The sequence below is a fragment of the Canis lupus genome, chromosome 36 (genome assembly GCF_048164855.1).
Source record: "Canis lupus baileyi chromosome 36, mCanLup2.hap1, whole genome shotgun sequence".
Classification (NCBI taxonomy): Eukaryota; Metazoa; Chordata; class Mammalia; order Carnivora; family Canidae; genus Canis; species Canis lupus.
In genome coordinates, this window is record NC_132873.1 from 2,175,484 (window position 1) to 2,187,841 (window position 12,358).

General features: G+C 42.2%; 1 protein-coding gene across 2 annotated transcripts in view; it reads right to left on the reverse strand.

Annotated features, from left to right (window-relative positions):
• The window catches only part of MOGAT1 (monoacylglycerol O-acyltransferase 1), a 37,141-nt gene that overhangs the window by 22,716 nt on the left and 2,067 nt on the right, over nt 1–12,358 (reverse strand). The gene's annotated exons all lie outside the window — the stretch shown is intronic.

The following is a 12,358-nucleotide window of genomic DNA, read 5'->3' on the forward strand; positions in this document are numbered from 1 at the left end:
TCTGCCTTTGGCTCAGGGTGTGATCCCAGGATCCGGGATCGAGTCCCATATCGGGCTCCCCGTAGGGAACCTACTTCTCCCTCTGCCTGTGTCTCTCATGAATATATAAATCTTAAAAAAAAAAAAAAAAAGAGGGAGAGAGAATTATATTAATGAGAGAGAAAGGGGAGCATAAAGTCATAAAGCTTGGCACACAGCATGCTCTCAATAAATGCCACCTGCTACTGTAAAGAGTATCCTTGGCTCTTCCTCCTCCGTTACATGCTGTAGTCTTGGTTTTGGAGCTGACTTCCGTCCCCCAAACTCCTGCCTACTGCCTGTCAACTGTGTGACAGAGAGTTTTGTTCCAAACCATCATGGTACCTGATTAACAGCACCCTGACCTATTGCAGTTTGGGAAATTTATTTTTATTTTTTTATTTTTTTGCCAAAAATAACCCCACATATATTTCTGGAGACACAGAAATCAATAAAGAGCCCAGTATCGGTTTAACCTAAATACAGAGTGGACCCCCATGAGAGGACCGGGCTGCTCTGCCTAAGGTAGGCCAAGGTTCGTGAACTTTGGCCGCGTGCTAGGTTAAGGGAGGATGCGCCCTCTCCCCTCCCCGGTGTCCTGTTGCATTCTGGAACAGCCGGCGAAGTTTCCACGGCCCCAGAAGCACAGCCGAACGCAGTGTCCTCTGCCCTCATTCCTACCAGGATCATTTCATTTTGCTTCACCTGCTTCCCTCGGCCCAGGGCCCAGGGCTGAGAATTTGCCACTGTTGGTTAATGTTCCCTTAATTTTACTAAAATGTGTAAAAAAAAAAAAAATGCGTAAGAAACTCAGAAAGGTCTCATCACCCCGGGCTCTACGCTATATCAGGGGAGGCTTGATGGAGGAGGGACCGAAGGGGACAGTTCCTGGCGGCGACCGCCTCCCTCGAGCAGCGTCTATTTCTCTCCCCACAACCCTCACGGCGCACAGTCCTGTTCCCATTCTGCAGATGTGGAAACTGAGGCTCAGCGATTTTTTTTTTTAAGGATCCAAAGGGCTTGAACCTGGATCTGCTGAATTCTTAAACCCATACGCTTTTTTTTTTTTTTTCAAACAAAACCAAACTAGTCTTAGCTCATGGCAACAGCACCATAAACTAACAAGTCGTTATCACAAGCGCAGCAGCAGGCTTGGAGGCATAAAAAAAAAAAAAAAAAAAAAAATCAGGCAAACGAGAGGTTTCTGTTTTCCTCACTATGATAGAGAAACTGAGACCAAAAGCATACGAACTTAATTTGAACCAAGAAGAGGCAAGAGCAGATCCAGAAACAGAGTCCGCCGGCTGCCGGGTCAGCGCTCCCCTGAACCCAACCCCACACGCACTACTTGAACGCGTGTCTCTTCAGCCACTAAACGTGCCACCCGGATGGCGGTTAAGCCGAGGATCCGGAGTCGGACTGCTCGTGCTGGAGCCTGCCACGACCAGCTGCCCGGCCTGCGGCGGGTTCTTTTACTCCTTGAACCTTAATCCCTGCACCTGTGACCTGAGCCCAGCACATCACCTGCCTCCAGGACTGCAGGGAAATAGAGACGCCATGGGCCTGGCCCGCAGCAAGCACCTGACCAACGGGCGCCAGCATTATAGCAACTGTGTTCACCTTTACACCATTACACCTGCAGAGAGTGCAAAAAGTAAAAGCAGGTAAAATATCACCCACCTTCTTGTCACTCAACAAAAAAAGTATCGTTAAAATTTTCCTTGCGGTCTTTTTTTTTTTTTTCCTATGAACAGGTTGTTTCCTTAACATGGTTGATCACATTTTGAAAAAAATTTTCCATATTGCAGGGACACCTTGGTGGCTCAGTGGTTGAGCATCTGCCTTTGGCTCAGGTCATGACCCTCGGGTCCCAGGATCGAGTCCCTAATGGGCTCCCCACAGGGAGCCTGGTTCTCCCTCTGCCTGTGTCTCTGCCTCTCTCTGTGTGTCTCTCATGAATAAATACATAAAATCTTAAAAAAAATTTTTTCTGGGGCAGCCCCAATGGCGCAGGGGTTTAGTGCCGTCTGCAGCCCAGAGTGGGATACTGGAGACCTGGGATCGAATCCCATGTCAGGCTCCCTGCGTGGAGCCTGCTTCTCCCTCTGCCTGTGTCTCTGCCTCTCTCTGTGGGTCTCTCGTGAATAAATAAAATCTTTTAAAAAAAATTTCCATATTGTATCTCTCGTGATGACCTCACACTGTTTCATATCATAAATCTGGTATTAAAACCTCTTCATAAATGGTATTTTTTGATGGCTGATGGACATTCCATTGACTGGGAATACCAATTCAACCATTCTTTTCTTTTTGAAAACATGGGCTTCTAGCAAATTTTCTCTCTAAACATAATCTCGCCTAACATTTCCCCACATTTCAATTTATTTCTAGTGGACAGTCAGTAAAACCCTGGAACACCAAGCATCAACACCTGTCACTTGATACACTTTGATCCTTCGCAGTCCAAAGGAGCTGTTCTAATTTTAACTCCCACTCCACCACACATTGCATACATTCTTTAATATTCCGTATCATGAGCTGCACCAAAATAGCTTTTGAAATCCCATGATCCTAAGTCGGATGGAAAGAAGAAAACACCAAAAAAACCAGGTGACCAGATCATCTCTCTTTTCTATTCTTAGGTCATTAAGCAATCCCAGGTAACACGACTCTCCTGAATTGGAGGTCAAAAAGATACAAAAGTCTACTCCAGCACAATGTGGAGTTTTCAAAACTGAGGTTGATACCTTCGAAAATGGCCCTGATCCACCAACCAGGCTGCATGGAAGGCTTGACATTTCAGTTGCTTCAACTGAGGCTAATGTTGAATGGAAAGCCCCTCGCCAGCCTCTATCTTTCAGCCTCCATTATAACCTCACACCCGTACATTCTACTTCCTCTACATCATCAGGAAGCTGCTTCCCCCTCAGTTTTTATTGAGGTGAAACTCCCATAAATTAACAATTTTCAAGAAATCAATCTGGTGACACTTAATACATTCACAATGCTGTACAACTACCACATGTACCTGGTTGCAAATACTCAGATCACTCAACAATATAACCCTGAACCCGTCAGGCAGTTATTCCAATTCCCTTCTTTTATGCCCCAGCGACCACCAACGTAATTATGCATTATGTTTCTATGGATTTACCTGCTCTAGGTATTTCATAGAAACGGAATGATCCAATATGTAAGCTTGTGTAGACTTTCACTTAACATCAGGTTTTTGAGGCTCATCCATCTTGAAGTATGTATCAGTACGCACCTATCGTACGAATATGTATTCGTTCTCCTTTAGGGCTGAATGATGTCCCCCTGTATGGGCCATATGACGATTCGTTTACCCATTCATCTGTTCAACAGTCATCGTTCAACATTTGGGCGGTTCCTACCTTCTGGCTCCTGTGAATAATGCCGCATGCCCCACCTGCCTCAACAGTACTAAACGTCAGAAATGAGGCTCGGCCAAAATGCAGGGCATTGTCGTTAAATGTAACATCACCAATAAAGGGACAAAATGACATGATGCCTCTTGATATGACCTAACGGGAAATACGCCTCTTCACCTTTGTGATCTTTTTGCAAAAATGGTCAACCTGACTCGAATCATGACAACAATTAGGCAAGTCCAGACTCTGGGACATTCTATAAGATAATCAGCTGGGGCTCTTCAGAAAAATACCGGTGTTACAAGAGATTAAAAAACAAAAGGTGGGACACCTGGGTGGCTCCATTTGTTAAGCATCTGCCTTCAACTCCGGTCCTGATCCCAGGATGCTGGGATCGAGCCTGTGTCCTGTCGGGCTCCCTGCTCAGTGGGGAGTCTGCTTGTCCCCCTTGCTCATTCTCTCAAATAAAATCTTAAAAATAAATAAATAAATAAATAAATACCCAAAGGTGTAGGAGCTGGTCTAGCTTTAAAGGAAAATTTGAAGACCGTCAAGGAAATCTGAATATGAACCATATATTAAATAAGATTATTTTTTTTTATTTTTATTTTTTTTAAATAAGATTATTATATCACTGACAAACTTCTTGGGTACGATATCTGGATTGTGATTATGTAGAAAATCCTTTTCAGGACGCCTGGCTGGCTCAGCAGTTCAGCGCCTGCCTTTGACTCAGGGCGTGATCCTGAGGCCTGGGATCGAGTCCCCCATCAGGCCCCTGCGGAGAGCCTGAGTCTCTGCCTCTCTCTGTTCTCTCTTGAATGAATAAATAAAAAATCTTTTTAAAAAAGGAAAAAAAAAATCCTTGTTTTCAAGAGGCGCATTCTATAGTATTTAGCATGAAGTACCATGATGTTTACAGCTTAATTTCTCACTTCCAAATGGTTCAACAGCAGCAATAACAAAGTGTGTGTGGAGAGGGACAGAACGTGACAGTGGCAAATGTAGAAAAACTCTAAGAGCTGGTGAATCCAGGTTTAAAAAAATGCTTACTGAACTATTCTTTCAGTTCTTCTGGAGGTTTGAAACTTTCCATAATTAAAAGATGGGAGGAAATGCATGAACCACACATGTAAGTGATCACAGCAAGTGAAGCGCCGCTGCGTGGCTAGGACCGCGTGGGAGCCTCACGGAGCCTGCACCACAGCCCGAAACAGTCTTGACTTTCAAACTCTCACGTGCAAACGGGATGATGGATTCAACACTCACTTCTGGCTTCAAAGCTGCCTGGGGGTTTCCCCAGCTTTATAGAAAAGAAGGGTTCTAGCACAACCAGGGATGAAGATTATATTCTTTCCATGAACTGAAGGCTTCTGGCAAGGAGTCATGGCAGGCTCTACACTTTGGGGCGGGGGAAGGCCCCTCGGGGCTCAGGTGGTGGCCACGAGCCGCCTCTGCTGCAGGCACTACCGCTCTGCCCCTGCGGCTCCCACCCATTCTGACCCGGGGCACGCACCTGGATGCCGACAATCAGTGCAAGGGCGCTGAGCCAGAAAGTACGCGTGCAAGGGCACCGTATGGTGTCTAAGCCGGGGCAGATGCTCGTCAGTGTCGGCAGAATTTGAAAAGTCGATGAATCCTTAATAACGTGTTTTGCCTTATAGGCACTTCTTCAAAGACCTGATGTAGATAAATTGGTTAAGTCCCTATAAGTTCTAGGCTTAACTATCGGTTTTTCAAAATTTAAGACAGTGATATTTATACCATGGAAAAATAATTGGTTAAAGAAACTTAGATAATTCACAGAAAGCTTCTAGAATAGTGATGGTAGGGCAGCCCCGGTGGTGCAGCGGTTTGGTGCCACCTGCAGCCCAGGGTATGATCCTGGAGACCCGGGATCGAGTCCCACGTCGGGCTCCCTGCATGGAGCCTGCTTCTCCCTCTGCCTGTGTCTCTGCCTCTCTCTCTCTAGCTGTGTCTCTATGAATAAATAAATAAAATCTTAAAAATAAATAAATAGATAGATAGATAGATAGATAGATAGATAGATAGATAGATAGAATAGTGACGGTATATGGGAAACTCTCAATAAATGTTATTAGCCCTGACTGCCTGAGACCTTCAAAAACACCAATGGTGGGGCACCTGGGTGGCCCAGTGGTTGAGCATCAGCCTTCAGCTCAGGTTGTGACCTGAAATTGAGTCCCGCATCGGGGCCCTGCATGGAGCCTGCCTGTGTCTCTGCCTGTGTCTCTGCCTCCCTCTGTGAGCCTCTCATGAATAAATAAATAAAATCTTAAAAAACAAAAACACCAATGGCACACACTTCAATCCAAAACGTTATTTGTTTTATTCTCCAGTATGTAGATAACTTCAGTAAAAATTAATTAATTTTTAAAAAGATTTTATTTATTTATTCACAAGAGATACAGAGAGAGAGAGGCAGAGACACAGGCAGAGGGAGAAGCAGGCTCCACGCAGGGAGCCCAACGTGGGACTCAATATCGGGTCTCGAGGATCACGCCCTGGGCTGAAGACAGCGCTAAACCGCTGAGCCACCTGGGCTTCCCATTAAAAAATAATTTTAAAAAAATAAACAGGAGGGGAAAATATGCCAAAATATTAATAATAATTACTTCTGAATGGGAATATGGAATTTTCCTAGGGTCTTTAAAAGCTCTTCTACACTTTTCAATTTTTCTAATAATTAGTCCAAATTATCTTATACTCAAAAGATTACTTTTTAAAAAAGAAATGGCTCCACTAGAAAGAAAAAACTGTAGAACAAATCTACTTATGTAAGAATATTTTCATCTTGAATATGATTCTATTAAATTTCCATGAGCAAACAGCATCAGAAAAATATTGCAAAAGCCACTTAAGTTTTATTTACTTGGATTAAATATTAAGAAATAATTAAATATTTAAATAATTACATAATTGAAAACATGTAATTCGTATGTGTATCCTTCCCACTTGTATCCAAGAGGTTGTTTTTTTTTTTTTTTCCAAGAGGTTTTCACTTTTCCTCTATGAAAAATTGTTCCTATACATATTTTGTTGTTGTTGTTGTTCTTATACATATTTTAACCATGTAACGGGATGGAGGAAGAAAATGGAACTCAAGAGTTTAGCACATCACACTCTTTTCTTACCTGTTCCTGAGGCATTATATTTCAAAACACAATCAGGGCCATCTGTCGATTATAAGAATGTATGGGTAACATTCTTCTGATTTTTAAAATTCCTGCTTGAAGGGAACTTACCTCCCAGAGTTTCTTAGGATGGCGCTAAAAGAGAAACCTCAGACCTCTCTGCAGAATGGTGCAGCTCAGTATTCCTCACATGTGGGTCTGTTCCACACGCTTTTTAAAAAGTTTTAGGGAGACAGAACTACATTTTTCTTGTTTAAAAGCAAATCCATTACTGGACCTACTTCTTCACCTAATGAATGCAAATAAATTAACAGGATCCTGCTGAAACTAGTTCCATGCTCTTGCTATTTCTGAAATGTTTACAATCTGAAAAAAGCACAACTACTTTGAATAGCTACAAACTGAAAACTATAATAAAAGAGACAACTAGGGATCCCTGGGTGGCGCAGCGGTTTGGCGCCTGCCTTTGGCCCAGGGCGCGATCCTGGAGATCCGGGATCGAATCCCACGTCGGGCTCCCTGCATGGAGCCTGCTTTCCCTCTGCCTGTGTCTCTGCCTCTCTCTTTCTCTCTGTGTGACTATCATAAATAAATAAAAAAATAAAAAAATTAAAAAAAAAAGACAACTAAATACAACATGTGGGTTCCTTTGCTATAAAGGACATTTGTGGGGCAGTTACTGAAATGTGAATAGGGTCTATGTACGAATTAGACTGTTAAACAGTATCACTGTTATTTTTCTCATTTGGATACTTATACTGTGGTTATGTAAGAGAGTACCCTTGGTTTTAGGAAATATAAAGTACTTAACGATAAAGAGAAACCATGTCTGTGGCTTATCCTTAAAGAGTTAAAAAAATAATAATTGTGAGTGTTTGTGGAGAGAGAGGCAAGGAGAAAGAAAAGAAAACATGGTAAAATGTTAACATTTGGGGAATTTGATGAAGGAATATTAGGGTTTTTGTAATTTTCCAGAATTTTAATTTTCTACAATGAGTATTTCTGAAATTATTTCAAAATAAAGTTTAAGAAAATGTAATGGCCCTGAGACCTGCAGAATCAAAGTCTCTGGGGGAATTTGCATTTCAACAAAAATCCCCAAGTGATTCTTAAATATGCTCTGCTATAAATAAAATCACACAGCGAAGACTCAGTATTTTTGAGATCTCAATTCTCTCCAAATTAATCTATAGGCTAATCTCAATCAAAAATCAATCCCAATGAAAATCGCAGATTTTCTCGTGTGTGGACATTGACAAGTTGATTCTAAAGTGCAAATGGAAAGATAAAGAATCTATAGGATAATCGAAATAGCTCTGGAAAAAAAAAAAGCGTCAAGGTTTGAGGGCTAACGAGAACTGATTCCACAAGTTATGATAAATCTACAGTAATCACATCAGCATTGTACTGCCATCAAGATAGGCAGACAGATGAATGGAACAGAGAGTCCAGAAATAAACCCACCTACGTATGCATAACTAACTTTTGTCAAAGACACAAGGGCGTGACAGCAGAGAAGGAACATATTTTGTTTGTTTGTTTTTTAACATATAGAGCTGGAACAACTGGATTATATATATGCAAAAAAATGCACTTAGGCCTTGTAGCATATGTAAAAATTAACTCCAAATGAACCACAAACCTATATATAAAACCTAAAACTATAAAACACGTAGAAGAAAATATAAAAAAAAATCTTTCTGATTTGGATGAAGCAAAAATTCCTAGATAAAACACCAAAACTATCATCCACAAAAAAAATATGGGTAAACTGAACTCCATCAAAATTAAAAACTTCTGTTCTTCTAATGACACTGTTTATACAATGAAAGGAGAATCCCTAGAGTGGAAGAAAATTCTACACAAAGTATATACCTGATAAAAGACTCGGATCCAGAAGAACACAGCCAAATCTCTAAACCCAATAGACAAGCAACTCAATTAAAAATGGACAAAAGATTTATACAGACAGGCACTTCCAAAGATAAGATATACAGATAGCAAATAAGCCTAAGATGCTCATCATCATTAGCCATTAGGGAAATGCAAACTAAAACCACGATGAAACATTACTGCGTGCTTATTCACAAAGTTTTTAATAAATGGCTATATCAAGTGATGGCTAGGATCTGGAAGAGTGGTACCTTCATGTGCTGCTGGTGGGAATATAAATAGACAACTACTTGGGAAGAAAGTCTGGCACTTTCTTAAAAAGTTAAACCTGGGGTGTCTGGGGGACTCAGTGGTTGAGCATCTGCCTCTGGCTCAGGGTGTGATCCTGGGATCGAGTCCTGCATCGGGCTCCCTGCTCAGAGGGGAGCTTGCACCTCCCTCTGCCTGTATCTCTGCCTCTCTCTCTCTCTCTCTCTGTCTCTCATGAATAAATAAATAAAATCTTCATAAATGAATAAATAAATAGGAAACCTAGTGATCTTTGCCACAACCTGGTATAGGTAGAAGATAGTCAATAAATGTTGGCTCCCTCTTTTGTAGCTTCCCACTTTTCAGCTAGCAGGCTGGTAGCACACAAGCTAGTATATACCATTTCAGTTCTTGAATATTAAGATTGGATGACAGCTGATCTAGAAATCCCACTTCTGGGTATTTATCCAAAGGAAATAAAATCACTATCTCAAAAAGACATCTGCACCCCCTGTGTTCACTGCAGCATTGCCTACTGTGGCCAAGCCACGGAAACAACTTAAGTGTCCATAGATTAAGAAAATGTGATTTTCTATAATAAATAATAATAATAATAATAATAATTATATATATATATATATATATAATAAAGTCATTAAAAAAAAAAGGAAATCCTGACATTTGTGATACCACTGGAGAGACTTTGAGGATGTTATGCTAAGTGGAATAGATGAGACCGAGAACACTGTATGATATCACTTGTGTGTGAAATGTTAAAAAGACAACAAAAAAACTTATCCATAGTGGTGTCTGGTTGGCTTAGTTGGTGAAGCATCAGACTTGGCTTCAGCTCAGGGCATGATCTCAGGGTGGTGAGGTCAAGCCCCACATCAGGCTCCCCTCCCCCTCCCTCTGTAAAAACACAAACACAGAAACAAACTAATTCATAAATACAGAGAACAGAGGGGTGGTTGCCTGAAGCAGGGGGCAGAGGGGTGGGCAAAATGGCTGAAGGTGGTCAAAAGGTACCAACTCCCATTTATAAAATAAATAAGTCCTGGGGGTGTAACACACAGCATGGTCACTACAGGAGACAATACTGTATTGTATTTGAAAGCTAAGAGAGTGAGTCTTAATAGCTCTTATTACAAGGAAAAATATAACTATGTGTGGTGATAGACTTAACTTATTGTGGCCATCATTTCATAATACACACACGTATCAAATCCCTATGTCATCCACCTGAAACGAATACAATGTTATAATGCTGGATGACAGGTATTTAACATTTATCTCAAGGAAAGAGTGTTTGGTTTCATGACTAAATGAAACATTTTGGGATTTCAAAAATGTATTTCAATGTCTAAGAGCTTAAAGTCATTTCCTGGAAAGAAAATGCATGCCAAGGTTCTGATTTAGAGATCTTAAAATAACGTCGTTAATAAAAACTCTTGTCACCATTGGAAGTAGCTACTACATCGACTCCTTCCTCTGAAATTGATAATTAAATGGAAGTAAGTAAGTTCTTATCCTACCTTCCCAGTAAGAATTGAATTGTAGGGTATAGTCAAATGGCCCTAGATGATTTGGGGGGGGGGTTATTCTTTGCATAAATTCTAGCTAGTATGTGAAGAATGAAGGATAGGATGAATTTTGGAGTCCCAATAGCGAGGATCACTGATGGAGACTCAAACCACAAGGTGAAAGGGCAACAATCAATGGAGAATTTGTTTGCACATGCCAGTTACCAGCCCTCAGATCACTTCCTGCCTGCACCCTGATTACTCTTAGACGCTATTAATGGGACAACTAGACATGATGTACATCCTGACATAATGTGACATGAAGCACATGGCAGAGTGTGGGAAGAGACCTTGCCACAAAGGTCTTCCCCTAAATCTAATCAAGCCTCAGATCTAACTTCCACTATAGAAGACAAACAGGAGGTTGAGGCACAGGTTAACACAACAAAGAAACAATCAGGGAAAACCCTGAAGGGGAGAGACATCTTGCAGGACAACCTGGTTTCCCTAGTGCTTTACTGACAAGAAAACAAACCAGGAACATAGTTCCAAACCAAAAGACAGGTAAAAACCAAATGCAACACAAAGGGTCTTGCTTGGAACCTGGTTCAAATAAATCACCAGGGGATCCCTGGGTGGCGCAGCGGTTTGGCGCCTGCCTTTGGCCCAGGTCGCGATCCTGGAGACCCGGGATCGAATCCCATGTCGGGCTCCAGGTGCATGGAGCTTGCTTCTCCCTCTGCCTATGTCTCTGCCTCTCTCTCTCTCTCTGTGACTATCATAAATAAATAAAAAATTAAAAAAAAAACAAATAAATCACCAATAAAAGTATATTTTTGACATACTGTAGGAAATGTGAACTTAGCTCAAGTGATTTTAAGTGATTATACTACACGTGTAATATGATTACATAAAAAATAGCCAATTTTACATGCGCCTACTAAAGTACTTGGGATTAAAATATAAGGAGTTGTTTTAAGATAGTTCTGCAAAAACCACAGCTGAAACTAATATGGCAAATTGTTAAAATAACTATAAACCCAGGTAACGGGCATGGGACACTTCATACACTTCTCTCTGCTTTTTGTATGCTTGAAAGTTTTTTATCAAATATTTAATTAATTAATTTATTTGAGAGTGAGTGAGAAAAGAGCATCAGCAGGGGGAGGGACAGAGGGAGAGGGAGAAGCAGATTCCCAGCTGGGCAGGACGCCCCCCATGGGGCTGATCCCAGGACCCCAAGGTCATGACCTGAGATGAAGGCAGACACTTCACTGACTGAGCCACCCAGGCGCCCCCGTGTGTTTGAAAGTTTCCAAAAATACAATGACCAAAATATATAGTACAAAATAACATGCTCCTGGTAACACAAATATCAGATTCATGCAATAAAAGCACTTAAATGATCTGCAAGCCACTCCAGTCGGACCCAAATTAAGAATCATTAGTTATAAACCTAAGTCACCAGTTCATTCACGTTTGACATCTGTGGCTTCACCACCTTAGAGCCCTGTGACCTTGAGCAACTCGCTCCACCTCGAGCATCCTCGCTTGTAAAAGGTCTACAGGGGTAGCGCCCACCTTACAGGTGGCTGTGAGGGTCCCTTGGTCAATACAGCGAGACACACACGGGGTAGAGAGCTTCCCTCCGGTAGAGGATGGTAATGACAAGCCACGATGAAGGCCATGAGAGAAAGGACAGTGGGCCACCAGAGCTGTGACTGATCAGCGAGAAAGACAGTCTCCGAGTCCAAGCCATTCAAGTAGGTGGCACAGTGGTGAAAGCAGGGACCCCGGGTGCAACACTTGGGTTTGCATCCGGCTCCTCCCCCTCCCACTAGCCCTGTGACCTCCAACAGCCCATGTCGCCCGTCGGTCCCCTCATCTGTCCGACGAGGGCAGGAACCAACACCCGTTGCCTCAGAGCGTGGTTGTGAAGATTGCAGGGTTAAGGGCGTACGGCGCGGAGGGACCCGGCACACACCAGGCCCGCAGTGAGTGTGTTATGTCAATGCTCCTCTGCTCTAGTTCAAAATGGAATGTGATGCTGGCACACTTGTGTCCACAGTCTGGCCTGGGAGGACTTAATGTGTTAACGGTTCGAAGTTCCTTTTTCAGTAAACCCGAG